This window comes from Coregonus clupeaformis, chromosome 14 (genome assembly GCF_020615455.1).
Source record: "Coregonus clupeaformis isolate EN_2021a chromosome 14, ASM2061545v1, whole genome shotgun sequence".
Lineage (NCBI taxonomy): Eukaryota > Metazoa > Chordata > Actinopteri > Salmoniformes > Salmonidae > Coregonus > Coregonus clupeaformis.
Window position 1 is genome coordinate 17,789,739 of NC_059205.1, and position 18,213 is coordinate 17,807,951.

At 43.1% G+C, this 18,213-nt stretch overlaps 1 pseudogene; it reads right to left on the bottom strand.

The window, feature by feature from the left end:
- Positions 1-4,226: 4,226 nt before the first annotated feature.
- LOC121581354 lies at positions 4,227-13,437 on the bottom strand (annotated as a pseudogene).
- Between the last annotated feature and the right edge of the window lie 4,776 nt (positions 13,438-18,213).

The window sequence follows — 18,213 nt, forward strand, 5'->3', positions numbered from 1 at the left end:
CTCAAACACTGAAGATTGAGAGTGGTTTGTATCTTACCCATGCCTCCTAAAGCAAAGGAATGAACCCAACTGAAAGCCTTTGTATTTCTATGTCCTCTATTTACTTCAATCTCTAGAAAGAGAAAGAGGCCATTCTGGCCAATAGTTTCCTGGGATCACATAAGCAGTTTTCTACTCTCTTTTGACTCTATTGAATAGATTGTGGAGGGAAAGTACATCTAAAAGAATGGACCCAATAGATGAGAATATATCTAAAATAGGGGTATTCAACCTTTTCTTGCCCAGTGACCCCCTCCCAGGTAAACCAGTGATCCAAGGACCCCCATCATACGTTAACAGGTGAATGATAAAGGCAAGGAGAAGTAATCAACATTTTAAAATGAATAGATTTGGTAGATAGTTTCATTATCTTGACCTCCTCACAATATAATTTGAAGAGGAAGTGTAAACTCCAACATAGTCTATTAGCTAGAAAGGTAACTCCAAACACATTTTCACTCAGAGCAGCTGTTTAGCTGGTTAAACAAAGGTTAGCCATGTGTTGAAAGAAATTTGTCAATTTCAAGAAAGCTTACCAGCAGCCAGCGGCACTTGCCACACTGGTAGCCTATTTGCAGTGCTTTTTCAAAGCCTATGTCAGATACTTCAGTGAGTGTAATTGGCTCCAATGAGTGTAATTTGCTCAATATTAGGAGTTGAGAAAGAAAGTTGACATCATTAGAAAGAAAATAGTATCCTCTTTTCTCCTGTAGGCATGTCATTCAAATTGGTTTATTCTGTTGTTGCTAACAATATTCATAAAAACATTTAAATAATAAAATAACGTATATATATATTTTTTTTATATAAAACATTTCCTGCAGTACCTCGGTTGAATACCCCTGATCTAAAATAATCAACCCAATAAAGGAAAGAAAATCTAAAGGACTGGGTCCAATACCAACACCAGTTAGACCTCTGCTAGTTTAATCTCACTTTGGGTCGCCTTGACTCAGTTGGCTCTGAGATCTGACCCCCCTCTCTGTCACAGCCTGATTCACTGGGATAGAAACTGTGGAACAGAGAGGTTTGGAGAGAGAAAATAAGATCATATTTATATAAACTCTGGTTAGAATTGTGCTCTTAAAGTTGATTGACTTTGCTGAAATCAGGCAACAGTGTTTGGCGTTCAGTTCAACATGTGGGAAGTGACAGCACTTGTGGGAAGAGAAAGCATGTTGTGCTTTTACTTTCCAGACATCAAACTTGGTTCAAAACAGAACTCTGAGAGAAACTGTCTTGTCAACAGTTTGATTTTGTTTGACAATACTGTCTAGCTGGGGGTTCACTTCTTATCAGCTGATGACAGCAGAGGCGACGTGCCAGGCAGGGCAAAGTTTACTAGGCCACCTGTACATTGACTATACACAGGATCCAATGACATCATCAATCAGAAACGAAAGCTCAGATGTCAATATCATCATCATCTGGTTGATTATGACATTGGATCCTGTGTATAGTCAGTGACATACTGCTCAATGAGAGTTTGGAACTGTAATAGATTCTGCTTAGAGAAAACACTCCAGCCAGAAGTTGCCCCTAAGCACAGTCCTAGGATTTCCCCCAGTCCAAAGCTAAACCATTAGGTGGTTGAAAAACATATCTGCCCCAGAATCAGTAGTTATGGTAAAACTGTTATGATAAAAAACAATGTTACAGTGAAGGACTGAGCATCTATCCACAATACTTTCAGTATCTGACAAATCTATTCCCTGTTACCTCAATAGGCAGACAGATTGGCATGAAAAAGTTAACAGAGTATTTCACAAGAATAGAGCTATGCTAAATGGCATATTATATTATTATATTATATTATATTATATGGACAGTCATATCAGGGGACACTCCCACACAGGACCAGAGTGCAAATCCTCAAAGAAACATAATTTTTTTATACACTGCTCAAAAAAATAAAGGGAACACTTAAACAACACAATGTAACTCCAAGTCAATCACACTTCTGTGAAATCAAACTGTCCACTTAGGAAGCAACACTGATTGACAATACATTTCACATGCTGTTGTGCAAATGGAATAGAAAACAGGTGGAAATCATAGGCAATTAGCAAGACACCCCCAATAAAGGAGTGGTTCTACAGGTGGTGACCACAGACCACTTCTCAGTTCCTATGCTTCCTGGCTGATGTTTTGGTCACTTTTGAATGCTGGCGGTGCTTTCACTCTAGTGGTAGCATGAGACGGAGTCCACAACCCACACAAGTGGCTCAGGTAGTGCAGCTCAACCAGGATGGCACATCAATGCGAGCTGTGGCAAGAAGGTTTGCTGTGTCTGTCAGCGTAGTGTCCAGAGCATGGAGGCGCTACCAGGAGACAGGCCAGTACATCAGGAGACGTGGAGGAGGCCGTAGGAGGGCAACAACCCAGCAGCAGGACCGCTAACTCCGCCTTTGTGCAAGGAGGAGCAGGAGGAGCACTGCCAGAGCCCTGCAAAATGACCTCCAGCAGGCCACAAATGTGCATGTGTCTGCTCAAACGGTCAGAAACAGACTCCATGAGGGTGGTATGAGGGCCCGACGTCCACTGGTGGGGGTTGTGCTTACAGCCCAACTCCGTGCAGGACGTTTGGCATTTGCCAGAGAACACCAAGATTGGCAAATTCGCCACTGGCGCCCTGTGCTCTTCACAGATGAAAGCAGGTTCACACTGAGCACGTGACAGACGTGACAGAGTCTGGAGACGCCGTGGAGAACGTTCTGCTGCCTGCAACATCCTCCAGCATGACCAGTTTGGCGGTGGGTCAGTCATGGTGTGGGGTGGCATTTCTTTGGGGGGCCACACAGCCCTCCATGTGCTCGCCAGAGGTAGCCTGACTGCCATTAGGTACCGAGATGAGATCCTCAGACCCCTTGTGAGACCATATGCTGGTGCGGTTGGCCCTGGGTTCCTCCTAATGCAAGACAATGCTAGACCTCATGTGGCTGGAGTGTGTCAGCAGTTCCTGCAAGAGGAAGGCATTGATGATATGGACCGCGTGTTCCCCAGACCTGAATCCAATTGAGCACATCTGGGACATCATGTCTCGCTCCATCCACCAACGCCACGTTGCACCACAGACTGTCCAGGAGTTGGCGGATGCTTTAGTCCAGGTCTGGGAGGAGATCTCTCAGGAGACCATCCACCACCTCATCAGGAGCATGCCCAGGCGTTGTAGGGAGGTCATACAGGCACGTGGAGGCCACACACACTACTGAGCCTCATTTTGACTTGTTTTAAGGACATTACATCAAAGTTGGATCAGCCTGTAGTGTGGTTTTCCACTTTAATTTTGAGTGTGACTCCAAATCCAGACCTCCATGGGTTGATAAATTTGATTTCCATTGATAATTTTTGTGTGATTTTGTTGTCAGCACATTCAACTATGTAAAGAAAAAAGTATTTCATAAGATTATTTCATTCATTCAGATCTAGGATGTGTTATTTTAGTGTTCCCTTCATTTTTTTGAGCAGTGTATATTCACATAACAACCATTTATTGTAGTAATTCTAGCCCAACCGCTCTAAAAAATAACCTACCTAACTAACATTTGATTCATAAATACTGACTAACCATTTGTCTCCTCATGCCATGGTCTCCTAAAGGGGTCTCTCAAATCACAACCACATCTTGTGAAACAGGCCCTGTTATCTGTCTTATCAGCAGCAGTACTACACAGTCGCTCAGCTTCTAAATCCCCTAGTCCTCAACATGGTCCATAGTTTCACAGTTCAGTGACAGTCGGCTCTAATAATCCATGACTGAGGCAATGAAGGCCAGTATCAGTGTCAGGTTTATAGGCCTTTTAGTCCCAACTATACCGCCTCAGACCCGTCTCTCACTGACTCACAAGCCTGATAGGTAAACCTCGGCTCATGTCCACAAAGGATTTATCTGGCTCCAATAGTCCATATAGGGACGGCTGTAGACATGGGTGAACTTTACCCAAAAGGCTCCAACCAACAAAAGGAGCTTCAGGTGTAATTTGCTTCAGGTGTTCTAGACTCATGTAACATGGGTTTTGTGGAGCTGGTGGGTCCCATTTCCAGAAGCTTCAGGTGGTTCGCAGCACCAAAACATTTGAGTTCCATGGCCTTAGGATTGTGCGTACAGTAGTTCTTGGTCTGTCAGTAGCATTCTGGTCCAGTGGCTCACAGAGTCCATGCTTTATGAGAATTGTAGTCTCTTGGGCTTAGTTGTCCTTCTCCAGGTTGGTCTCTCCCTCGGGTACAGTCGGCATGAAGAATGTAGGGCTGATGTGGCATTGGATGGCTAAGACGATAGGTGCACCTACATACAGCCTGTTTAGAATCATAGCAGTCAACCATTTGTCCGTGGGGACCCGGTATGTGAAGGAGGTACGGGAGTGGAGTGATCCTCCGATATGGCACCACTGGGTCTGGGGAAGAGGAGAAGAGTAGGGGTGTTTTAGAGGAGGTTGTATATAGCTTTTCCAATACACCATCGCTTCTATTCTATACATCCCTCCATGTTAGACAAAGAGAGATGCATAAGAGTGCAGTAGTAGTAGGTCATTGCACTGAATATGACTGTTACCTGGGCTATGGCCCCCGCAAAGAAGATTGTCCAGTCCAGCATCCAGGTACAGCCAGGTGTCCTCAGCCCGTAAATGAACACAGCCAGCAGAGGCAACGCATAGAACAAATACACCAGCATCTAGAGCAATCACATAACAGGACAAATGTCATTTTACATCCATGGGTATGCTATACACAATGGTGATTACACTGACATGCAATATGGGACAGTAAGGATGGTCTGCCGTAACAGACAGTGGGATTTAGAACAACCGTATGTCTGTTCTACTTATTCTTTTTCTAGGACTCAGCATGACTTTAGGGAAGGCCACAGGGTCCTCATACTGGTAGATGTAGGTGAAGCACGTATCCAGAGGACAGTCTAGGACCACCAAGGTGATAGAGGGAGGGAGGGAGGGAGGGAGGGAGAGAGGGAGGAAGAAAGGGGGAGAGAGAGAGAGAGAGAGAGAGAGAGAGAGAGAGAGAGAGAGAGAGAGAGAGAGAGAGAGAGAGAGAGAGAGAGAGAGGGAGATTGGAGGAATTAATACACGTTTACAATGTGTTCAATGTCTAACTTTAGATTTCAATTGCTTCCATGTACAGTAACCATCTCCTGAACTTTATTTGAGTGGCATAAACAGGATCAGATCAACAGGATGATAAAGGAGACTTCTCTTTTGCTCTGTTGCAACCTTGTCTGCAGGAATGATTGGCAGCTCTCTGGGCCTACTGAAAGCAGGGTGGCTCCCCATACAGGCAACAACAAGAAGGGAGTATTCCTCCAGAAGGCGGGACATATTTTTGAACTATATTTACCTATAAAAACACAAAAAGCCATACCATTACAATACTGGAATGTTAGTAGTGGAATAGAAGCAGTGGACCACTGCATTCACCTATCAAAGAATGTTGGCTCTGCGATTATTCCTAGGAAATATTCCAAGGAAAGGAGTGTTTCGAATACTTTTTAGAACAAGGCCACTCACCGATGACCACTCCTGGGATGAAGACGATCTGCTGGGCAATGGATGACCCCGCCCACAACAGCCCCATGCTGCGATAGGACTTCCTGTATGGACAGGAAATAGATAACCCTCTATTGACTGTCTCACTGACGAAAATAGCATTGCCACTATTGTGATAGGAATGTTTACACAATGAAATGTGCACTATGGCACTCTACCGTAGGAACAGTCTTTACGAAAGACACATGATATAGAGAAAGGGCATCAGCACTTACCCCCTGAACATGCGATGGATCATGGTGAGGAAGAGGAGGAAGTGAAGGACAACCTCCCAATAAGACATCATCACAGCATAGGCTGCACTCAGGTAGGGCTCCCCCTGATGGGTCATTACATCATATACTATTTAATAACCTATATTGTATTGCTCATAAATACAGTATGTGTTCATTTTTAAGGGTTTCCCCAACCACATATTAACCTCTACAGGGTCGGTGTCCCGTATTTTGGACGGTTGAGCTAATGTGCGCTAATGTGATTAGCATGACTGTTGTAAGTAACCGAAAACTTTCCAGGACATCGACATGTCTTATATGGGCAGAAAGCTTAAATTCTTGTTAATCTAACTGCACTGCCCAATTTACAGTGAAAACATAGCTATTACAGTGAAAACATACCATGCTATTGTTTGAGGAGAGTGCACAACAACAAAAAACGTATCACGGCAACTGGTTTGATACATTCACCTCTGAAGGTAAATAATGTACTTACGTTCAGTAATCTTGCTCTGATTTGTCACCCTAAGGGTACCAGAGATAAAATGTAGCATAGTTTTGTTTGATAAAATCCATTTTTATATTCAAATGTAGGAACTGGGTTCTACAGTTTGAACCCCTGCTGTCTCTGGCTCCACACCCACCCCGCCTGGCCATCTAGATGTGTGAAAGTTAGTGTATAAGCTAATGATCCATCATGTATGACATTCTTGGGAGTGTGTAAACTTACATTTTGTATTACCATATCATTTTTGTATGTTCTCTATAGTTATGTACTTCATACAAAATAGTCCAGTATTGCAACGCTTCAGTGGATCAATCTGAAACTTTGCACACACTGCTTCCATCTAGTGGCCAAAATCTAAATTGCGCCTAAACTGCAATATTATATTGTGGCCTTTCTCTTGCATTTCAAAGATGATAAATAAATAAAAATAGAAAACGCATGTTTTTTTGTTTTTATTATCTTTAACCAGATCTAATGTGTTAAATTCTCCTACCTTAATTTCACATTTCCATAAACTTCAAAGTGTTTCCTTTCAAATGGAATCAAGAATATGCATATCCTTGTTTCAGGTCCTGAGCTACAGGCAGTTAGATTTGGGTGTGTCATTTTAGGCGAAAATTGAAAAAAGGGTCCGATCCTTCTGTTTACACCCAACAGCGTGACAATGACCATACGAGAGTTGGCAGGATAGCATAAACAGACCTGGGATCAGGCTAATCAATCTACAGTTATGCAACAACACAGACAGATTACTCACAGAGTCAGGATCTTATTAGTCTAATATCCTAATGGATAAGACTAGTAAAAGAAAAGGACTTGCTAGCCAGTGGTGGAAAAAGTACCCAAAATTGTCATACTTGAGTAAAAGTAAAGATACCTTAATAGAAAATTACTCAAGTAAAAGTGAAAGTCACCCAGTAAAATACTACTTGAGTAAAAGTCTAAAAGTATTTGGTTTTAAATATACTTAAGTATCAAAAGTAAATGTAATTGCTAAAATATACTTAAGTATTAAAAGTAAAAGTATAAATAATTTCAAATTCCTTATATTAAGCAAACCAGACGGCACCATTTTCTTGTTTTTTTATTTACAGTTATCCAGGGGCACACTCCAACACTCAGACATAATTTACAAACAAAGCATTTGTGTTTAGTGAGTCCTAAAAGTAAAAGTAGTCAAAAATATAAATAGTAAAGTAAAGTACAGATACCCCAAAAAAGTATTTTTACTTAAGTACTTTACACCACTGTTGCTAGCTAACTAACCCTTTTAAGGTAGAAGCCCATGTATCCAGAGATGTAGCCATCCTGTTCCAGGGCGTTGGTCAGGCCCACCAGACAGGTGAAAGAAAACACAACAAACACAGAGCGAGAGGGAGAGAGAGAGAGAGAGAGAGAGAGAGAGAGAGAGAGAGAGAGAGAGAGAGAGAGAGAGAGAGAGAGAGAGAGAGAGAGAGAGAGAGAGAGAGAGAGAGAGAGAGAGATTCCTTTTGTTCTCACTCAGTCTACTTTTAACATTCTCGCTTTAGACAACTTAAGTGTGTGTGTGTACTACTACTGCATACAATAAAACAAGGCGTCAACATTTTCCTTTTGTCACACTGTGATGACAGACGACAGTACTTTGGCTCCTAGCACTGTGGAAGAAAGAGACACACAGTTAACATGTGAAGACCATAGTGTTTCATCTTTCAGAGGACATGAAGGAAATTGAGTTGAATGGAATGGAAATTGACAACATTTACATTAGATCCCCAGAGGATAGCACTTAAAAGCATTAATTTAAAGATTTGCTTCCAGAACTAGACAGATTAATGACCACTTAAGAGTATAGTGGACCTTAAAGAAGCTACTCTGTTAGAATGTGTAACCTACTTGAACAGAAAATACATTTGAATGATTAGGGCATTTACGGGATGTGTGTCACGGTAAAAGGGTGTCATTATGCAAAGTAGTAAAGATGAGGCAAACTACACTACACTACTTTGATGACACAAACTAGATCCATGAGAGATACTTGTGCAGTGTAAAGAGACGGATCTAGATTCAAATCTCTCCGGAGGTAGTGTGGGAGACATCTACACCACATACCCCCCTTTGAGTGGTAAAAGTGTAAAGACAACGGCTCTCCCAGACTACATGTCCCTGGAATAATTACCTTAATACCAGTAGACAGCATTTTTGCTCTGTTAGCCAAATATACATTAATTTTTTGCTCTGTTAGCCAAACAGGTAGTTGAGGTAATATGTACATGTAGGTAGGGGTAGAAGAGACTAGGCAATCAGGATAGATAATAGAGTAGCAGCAGCGTATGTGAAGAGTGTGAAAGAGTTTCTATATGTGAGAGTGGGTGTGGCGTCAATGTGGTGATGCAGTGTGTGTGTGTTTGTGTGTGTGTCCATGTAGTGTGTGTGTGGCATCAATGTACTTGTGTGTGTGTGTGTGTGTGTGTGTGTGTGTGTGTGTGTGTGTGTTTGTTGGAGTGTCATTGTGGTATGTGTGAGTGTGTGGGTAGAGCCCAGTGAGTGTGCATAGAGTCCGTGCAACAAAAAAAATGGGGTCAATGCAAATAGTCCGGGTAGCCATTTGATTAACTGTTCAGCAGTCTTATGGCTTGGGGGTAGAAGCTGTTCAGGAGCCTTTTCGTCCCAGACTTGGCGCTACGGTACCGCTTGCCGTGCAGTAGTCTGTGCCTAGGGTGGCTGGAGTCTTTGAAAATTTTTAGGGCATTCCTCTGACACCGCCTGGTAAACAGGTGATGTACTGGGCCGTACACACTACCCTCTGTAGCGCCTTACAGTCTGATGCCAAGCAGTTGCCATACCAAGCGGTGATGCAGCCAGTCAAGATGCTCTCAATGGTACAGCTTAGGACATTTTTGAGGATTTGCCCATGCCAAATCTTTTCAGCCTCCTGAGGGGGAAGAGGCGTTGTCGTGCCATCTTCACGACTATGTTTGGACCTCCGTGTTGAGGGTCAGCGTGGCGGATGTGTTGATGCCTACCCTCACCGCCTGAGGGCGGCCTGTCAGTAAGTCCAGCTACCAGGTGCAGAGAGTGGTGTTCACTGTGAAAATACTATGTGCAATATGGTTTAGATGCTCCTGTATAGTTTGAATTGCTTTCCTTTTTTTGTTTGTCTATGTACTATGGTATTTACGGCATACTAATAGCTGCACTCACACATGAAGCAGGGATGTGGCTTTGGCCACACCACATCCAAGGCTAGTGTAAACAGACAAGTTGCAAATCTTGTGAATGTTAACCTGTTTAAAGGTCTTACTCACATCGGCTATGGAGAGTGTGATCATACAGTCATCCGGAAAAGCTGGTGCTCTAACGCATGGTTCAGTGTTGCTTGCCTCGAAGCGAGCATAGAAGGCATTTAGCTGGTAGGCATGCATCACTGGGCAGCTCTCAGCTGGGTTTCCCTTTGTAATCCGTCATAGTTTGCAACTCCTGCCACATCTGACAAGCATTGGAGCCGGTGTAGTAGGTTTTTTATCTTAGTCCTGTATTGAGTCTTTGCCTGTTTGATGGTTCGTCAGAGGGCATAGCGGAATATCTTATAAGTGTCCGGATTAGTGTCCCGCTCCTTGAAAGCGGCAGCTCTAGCCTTTAGCTCAGTGCGGATGTTGCCTGTAATCCATAGCTTCTGGTTGGAATATGTGCGTACAGTCACTGTAGGGAAGACGTCGTCGATGCACTTATTAATGAAGCCAGTGACTGATGTGGTAAACTCCTCAATGCCATCGGATGAATCCTGGAACATATTCCAGTTTGTGCTGGCGAAACAGTCATGTAGCTTAGCATCCACTTCATTGGACCACTTCCGCATTGAGCGCGTCACTGGTACTTCCTGTTTGAGTTTTTGCTTGTAAGCAAGATTCAGGAGGATCTAGTTATGGTCAGATTTGCCAAATGGAGGGCGAGGGAGAGCTTTGTATGCGTGAAGGTGAAGGTGATCTTGAGTTTTTTCACCTCTAGTTGCACAGGTGACATGCTGGTTCGATCCCAGGCTGTGTTGAAGCCGGCCGTGACCGGGAGACCCATGAGGGCCCAGCGTCGTCCTGGTTAGGGGAGGGTTTGGCCGGCTGGGATGTCCTTGTTCCATCACGCTCTAGCGACTCCTTGTGGCGGGCCGGGCGCATGCACGCTGACTTCGGTCGCCAGCTGTATGGTGTTTCTTCCAACACATTGGTGCGGCTGGCTTCCGGGTTAAGCGAGCAGTGTGTCAAGAAGCAGTGCGGCTTGGCAGGGTTGTGTTTCGGAGGATGCATGGCTCTCAACCTTTGCCTCTCCCGAGTCCGTACGGGAGTTGCAGCGATGGGACAAAACTGTAACTACCAATTGGGGAGAAAAAGGGGTAAAAAAAAATTGAAAAAAAAATAAGTATGACAAATTCAGTTTTCCTGCATTAAAATCATTGGCTACTAGGAGCGCCGCTTCTGGATGAGCATTTTCTTGTTTTCTTATGGTCCTTTACAGCTCATTGAGTGAGGTGTTAGTGCCAGTATCGGTTTGTGGTGGTAAGTAGACAGCTGCGAAAAATATAGATGAAAACTCTCTCTACAAATAGTATGATTTACAGCTTATCATGAGGTGTTCTAACTCAGGCGAGCAGAACCTCGAGACTTTGTCAATGTTAGAGATTGCACACCAGCTGTTCTAACAAAGAAACACAACCCCCCTGAGTTTGCCCTACGCTGCCGTTCTGTCCTGCCGATGTATAGAAAAACCAGCTCGGAGAAACATAAGATATCACAGTTCTTCAGATCACATTGATAGGATAGTCTCGAACGGAGCTCGTCCAGTTTATCCTCCAGTGATTGCACGTTTGCCAATAGAACGGAGGGTAGAGGCGGTTTATCCACTCGCCATCGTAGTCTCGTCAGGTATCCCGCACACCGGCCTCTATAAAACCGCCTCTTCCTTCTTCGGGTGTCGGGGATTTGGGCCTGGTCCGGGATGAGCAGTATGTCATTTGTCTCATCAAAGTGGAAATCCTCATTCAAATTGAGGTTAGTGATCGCTGTTCTGATGTCCAGAAGCTCTTTTCAGTCATAGGAAAATATAGCAGAAACATTATGTACAAAAAAGTTTAGATCTGTGCAAAAAAACACACAAAATAGCACAATTGGTCAGGAGCCTGTAAAACGGCCGCTATTCCCTCCAGCACCATTTCTATTGATGGAGTCGAACGGGCAGGTTGTTGGGCGGATCTCACTAGTCGCAGGATTTTATCTGGAGAGAGAGGGGAGAAAGAGGTCAAGGCGTAGGGTAGTTCTGTGTGAGTGGGACCAGTGGACTCAATAGGCTGAGTGAATGAGGAGCGGATGTTGTCAACCTTCTTTTCAAATTGATTGACAAAGTCGTCCGCAGAGAGGGAGGAGGGAGAGGGAGAGGGTGAAGGATTAAGGAGGGAGGAGAAGGTGGAAAATAGTTTCCAAGGGTTAGAGGCAGAAGCTTGAAATTTAGAGTGATAGAAAGTTGCTTTAGCAGTGGATAAAGAGGACGAGAAGGTAGAGAGGAGGGAGTGAAAGTATGATAGGTCCTCCGGAAGTTTGGTTTTCCTCCAGTAGTATATTTAATCCAAAAGCTTATAATTATAGGTCAATTTTATATTCACAAAATAAAATGGTCTGATTCAAAACCTAACTTTTTATCACAACTTCCTCCGAAGCTGCCTCCTCTCCTTGTTCGGGCAGGCTTCGGCGTTCGTCGTCACCGGCCTTCTAGCCACTGTCGCTCCTCATCTCATCATTCCATTTGTTTTGTCTTGTTTTTACACACACCTGCTTCATATCCCCTCATCAGTACCTGTATAAGTATTCCCTCTGCCCCCCATGTCTTTGTGTGTGATTGTTTATTGTGGAGGTTACTATATTTGTATCGCCGGGATTTTCACCCGTGTGCTTTGTTTTCTCCAGTGCGCCGTTATTACCGCATTGTGGTGTTTTACTCATTGCTGCGTGCCGCTGTATTGCAGAATAAACCATTTATTCTGTGATTTACCCTCCTGCGCCTGACTCCGTCCAAATCACCCGCTACACTTTTGGCACTAGTTTAACTAAAAGTAAAAACAAAATGGCAGTTAAAACCTGTAGTACTATTAATCAATATGATTTGTTTGTGTAGGATCCCTGGCAATATAAAACGTTTGTATGTATATTTTTTGTATGTGAATATTCCTCTTTCACTTGTTGATGTTTGTTGTTTGTTAATTTAAAAAAGTACAAATATAAAATAAAAAAACTTCACAAACTTCATGATTGGATTATTCTCAGAGTAGCCTAGGCTATATATAGGGAGCGTTCCACAGCTAAGGCGAGGTAACGCAACAAACAATAGTTGAGTGCCACGTCATCGACTGTGTCATCTACTGACAAATTGCTATAACATGATGTGGTTAGATGATACTTAAAATACCTATCTAGGAGTTGTAAGATCTGTCAGGCGTCAGCAACGTCTAAGCATAGGAACGCACCCAGAGATTTACGCAATGCGAATAAATTAATTACATTCATGGTTTAAATAGTTGTCAAACTGATGCATTTTTTCTATCAAAGCGGCAACTATAGAACTATCAGCAAAGTGGAGTCAGACAGACAGAATGGAATACAGAAACAACCAATAATAAGTAGGTCTACTATTGCCACCTTGTGGTACATGTATGTGCGTCCGGCAGGCAGGAGGCAAATGATAAGATGTAAATATGTGGTTTTATTCACAAAATAAAGGTAGTGATGTTAGCAGTGGTAGAAATAGGCCTCCATAATGTCAACAAAAATGCATTTACATAAAGAAACGACAAAACATTTATTTCTCCAAATAAAGCAAAACACTAGCTAAATTTCAGGTATTTGTATTCTCTAGGAACCAAACAAGGAAACGGAATGAAACAGGGAGGGACCTACCTGAATTTGTCCAATAGAAACTCTCGTTTCCATTGCGAAACCTTTTCTGTTGCACAACATTTTGCTACAGTTTGGTCATGCCAGAATATAACAGAGCGTAACAGTAATGCCAATTTCTTTGAAACACACTCACCAATCACCACTCCTGGGATGAAGACGATCTGATGGGCAATGGAAGACCCAGCACAGAACAGAGCCATGCTTTGATAGGACTTCCTGTATGGGCAGGAAATAGATTTAACCATCTTGCCAACAATCTCATTGCCACTATCGGTATACTGTAGAAACACTGTAAGTACCACTTACCCTCTGAACATGCAATGATGATGAAGAGGAGGAGGGAGTGAAGTACGCCCAGTAATTCATCATTACAGCGTAAGCTGCACTCAGGTGGGGCTCCCCCTGATAGATCATCAGATCATATACTGTTTAATAGCTGATATACAGTGCATTCAGAAAGTATTCAGACCCCTTGACCTTTTCCACATTTTGTTACGTTTCAGCCTTATTCTAAAATTGATTAAATTATTTGAATCTACACACAATACCCCATAATGACCAAGCGAAAACAGGTTTTTAGAAATGTTTGCTAATTTTATTTTATTTGAAAGAAATGTACCTTATTTACATAAGTATTCAGACCCTTTGCTATGAGACTCGAAATTGAGCTCAGGTGCATCCTGTTTCCATTGATCATCCTTTAGAAGTTTCTACAACTTGATTGGAGTCCACCTGTGGTAAATTCAATTGATTGGACATGATTTGAAAAGGTGCACCAGGCTATTTAAGATCCCACAGTTGACAGTGCATGTCAGAGCAAAAACCAAGCCATGAGGTCGAAGGAATTGTCCGTAGAGCTCCGAGACAAGATTGTGTCGAGGCACTGATCTAGGGAAGGGTACCAAAAAATGTCTGCAGCATTGAAGGTCCCCAAGAACACAGTGGCCAACCCGTTGGTCACTCTGACAGAGCTCCAGAGTTCCTCTGTGGAGATGGGAGAACCTTCCAGAAGGACAACCATCTCTGCATCACTCCAACAATCAGGCCTTTATGGTAGAGTGGCCAGACTGAAGCCACTCTACAGTGAAAGGCACATGACAGCCCGCTTGGAGTTTGCCAAAAGGCACCTAAAGACTCTAAGACCATGAGAAACAAGAATCTCTGGTCTGATCAAACCAAAATTGAACTCTTTGGCCTGAATACCAAGCGTCACGTCTGGAGGAAACCTGGCACCATCCCTACGGTGAAGCATGGGGGTGGCAGCATCATGCTGTGGGGATGTTTTTCAGCGGCAGGGACTGGGAGACTAGTCAGGATTGAGGGAAAGATGAAAGGAGCAAAGTACAGAGAGATCCTTGATGAAAACTTGCTCCAGAGCGCTCAGGACCTCAGACTGGGGCAAAGGTTCACCTTCCAACAGGTCAACGACCCTAAGCACACAGCCAAGACAACGCAGGACTGGCTTCCGGACAAGTCTCTGAATGTCCTTGAGTGGCCTAGCCAGAGCCCGGACTCGAACCTGATCAAACATCTCTGGAGAGACCTGAAAATAGTTGTGCAGCGACGCTCCCATCCAACCTGACAGAGCTTGAGAGGATCTGCAGAGAAGAATGGGAGAAACTCCCCAAATACATGTGTGCCAAGCTTGTAGCATCATACCCAAGAAGACTCAAGGCTGTAATCGCTGCCAAAGGTGCATCAACAAAGTACTGAGTAAAGGGTCTCAATACCTACACTACCGGTCAAAAATTTTAGAACACCAAGAGTGCCAAGAGTGTGCAAAGCTGTCATCAAGGCAAAGGGTGGCTATTTGAGGAATCTCAAATATAAAATATATTGTGTTATCTGTTTAACACTGTTTTGGTTACTACATTATTCCATATGTGTTATTTCCTAGTTTTGATGTCTTCACTATTATTCTACAATGTAGAAAATATAAAAAATAAAGAAAATCCTTGAATGAGTAGTTGTTCTAAAACTTTTGACCGGTAGTGTATGTAAATGTAATTTTTCAGTAATTCATGTTTTATAAATTTGCAAACTTTTCTAAAAACCTGTTTTTGCTTTGTCATTATTGGGTATTCTGTGTAGATTTATGACGGGGAAAAAACAATTTCATCAATTTTAGAATAAGGCTGTTACGTAACAAAAAAAAGTGGGAAAAGTCAAGGGGTCTGAGTACTTTCCGAAAGCACTGTATTGCTTATCAGTATATGTGTTCTCGCCAATAACATGTCAATCAATCAGCAATTACGCAATAACACAGACAGATCACTGAGAGTCAATGCCTTGTTTTATAGTCTAATCCAAAGCACTAGTTAATTAGAAAGGACTAGAAAAGGACTAGACTAGTCAAACTAAACTTCTTCAGGTGTATCCAGAGATGTAACCATCCTATTCCAGAGCGTTGGGCCCACCAGACAGGTGAAAGAAAACACAACAAACACTGAGAGAGAGGGAGAGAGAGAGAGCGATAGAGAGAGATGGCTCTAATTCAGTTTCACTTACTCATTCTCTTCAATTCTCGTACTACTACCTTTACGGTCTCTGACTACTACATACCATAAAACAGTGGGTCAATGTTTTCCCAGGGCTGCAGTGCGAGAATATCGAGGACATTATATTATATATTATATTATTATACAAGGCTCCTGGGACTCACTGGACCATGGCCTCATTGGATCTGCTCTGACTTGGGGCCAAGGCAAGGTTGATGGGAGTTTTCGGGCTTCATTTACAGTGCCTTGCAAAAGTATTCATCCCCCTTGGCGTCTTTCCTATTTTGTTGCATTACAACCTGTAATTTAAATTGATTTTTATTTGGATTTCATGTAATGGACATACACAAAATAGTCCTAAATAAGATCTGGTGCAACCAATTACCTTCAGAAGTCACATCATTAGTTAAATAAAGTCCACCTGTGTGCAATCTGTCACATGATCTGGCACAATATCTCAGTATATATACACCTGTTCTGAAAGGCCCCAGAGTCTGCAACACCACTAAGCAAGGGGCACCACCAAGCAAGCGGCACCATGAAGACCAAGGAGCTCTCCAAACAGGTCAGGGACAAAGTTGTGGAGAAGTACAGATCAGGGTTGGGTTATAAAAAAATATCTGAAACTTTGAACATCCCACGGAGCACCATTAAATCCATTATTAAAAAATTGAAAGAATATGGCACCACAACAAACCTGCCATGAGAGGGCCGCCCACCAAAACTCACAAACCAGGCAAGGAGGGCATTAATCAGAGGCAACAAAGAGACCAAAGATAAACCTGAAGGAGCTGCAAAGCTCCACAGCAGAGATTGGAGTATCTGTCCATAGGACCACTTTAATCTGTACACTCCACAGAGTTGGGCTTTACGGAAGAGTGGCCAGAAGAAAGCCATTGCTTAAAGAAAAAAATAAGCAAACATGTTTGGTGTTCGCCAAAAGGCATGTGGGAGACGCCCCAAACATATGGAAGAAGGTACTCAAGGAAAACGCTATGTCTGGCGCAAACCCAACACCTCTCATCACCCAGAGAAAACCATCCCCACAGTGAAGCATGTCGGTGGCAGCATCATGCTGTGGTGATGTTTTTCATTGGCATGGACTGGGAAACTGGTCAGAATTGAAAGAATGATGGATGGCGCTAAATACAGGGAAATTCTTGAGGGAAACTAGGACCACTTTAATCTGTACACTCCACAGAGTTGGGCTTTACGGAAGAGTGGCCAGAAGAAAGCCATTGCTTAAAGAAAAAAATAAGCAAACACATTTGGTGTTCGCCAAAAGTCATGTGGGAGACGCCCCAAACATATGGAAGAAGGTACTCAAGGAAAACGCTATGTCTGGCGCAAACCCAACACCTCTCATCACCCAGAGAAAACCATCCCCACAGTGAAGCATGTCGGTGGCAGCATCATGCTGTGGTGATGTTTTTCATTGGCATGGACTGGGAAACTGGTCAGAATTGAAAGAATGATGGATGGCGCTAAATACAGGGAAATTCTTGAGGGAAACCTGTTTCAATCTTCCAGAGATTTGAGACTGGGACGGAGGTTCACCTTCCAGCAGGACAATGACCCTAAGCATACTGCTAAAGAAACACTAGAGTAGTTTAAGGGGAAACATTTAAATGTCTTGGAATGGCCTAGTCAAAGCCCAGACCTCAATCCAATTGAGAATCTTTGGTATGACTTAAAGATTGCTGTACACCAGCGGAACCCATCCAACTTGAAGGAGCTGGAGCAGATTTGCCTTGAAGAATGGGCAAAAATCCCAGTGGCTAGATGTGCCAAGCTTATAGAAACATACCCCAAGAGACTTGCAGCTGTAATTGCTGCAAAAGGTGGCTCTACAAAGTATTGACTTTGGGGGGGTGAATAGTTATGCACGCTCATGTTTGTTTCACAATAAAAAATATTTTGCATTTTCAAAGTGGTAGGCATGTTGTGTAAATCAAATGATACAAACCCCCAAAAAATCAATTTTAATTCCAGGTTGTAAGGCAACAAAATAGGAAAAATGCCCTAATATAACACCAGGGTGTATAAACTATAATGCAAAGGGTGGGTCTAATCCTGAATGCTGATTGGTTAAAACCGCATTCCAGCCAGTGTCTATTCCACAAGTTACCACCGGCTAAGTCTATGATGTTAAAATGCAACATGCAACACTTTCAACGATTTTACTGAGTTACAGTTCATATAAGGAAATCAGTCAAGTGAAATAAATTAATTAGGCCCTAATCTATGAATTTCACATGACTGGGCAGGGCGCAGTCATGGGTGGGCCCACAAAAGGGCTTTATTACAGATATAAATATTCCTCTGTTTCATCAGCTATCCGGGTTACTGGTCTCAGACGATCCCGCAGATGAAGAAGCCGGATGTAGAGGTCCTGGGCTGGCGTGGTTACACGTTGTGAGGCCAGTTGGACGTACCGCCAAATTCTCTAAAACGACATTGGAGGTAGCTTATGGTAGA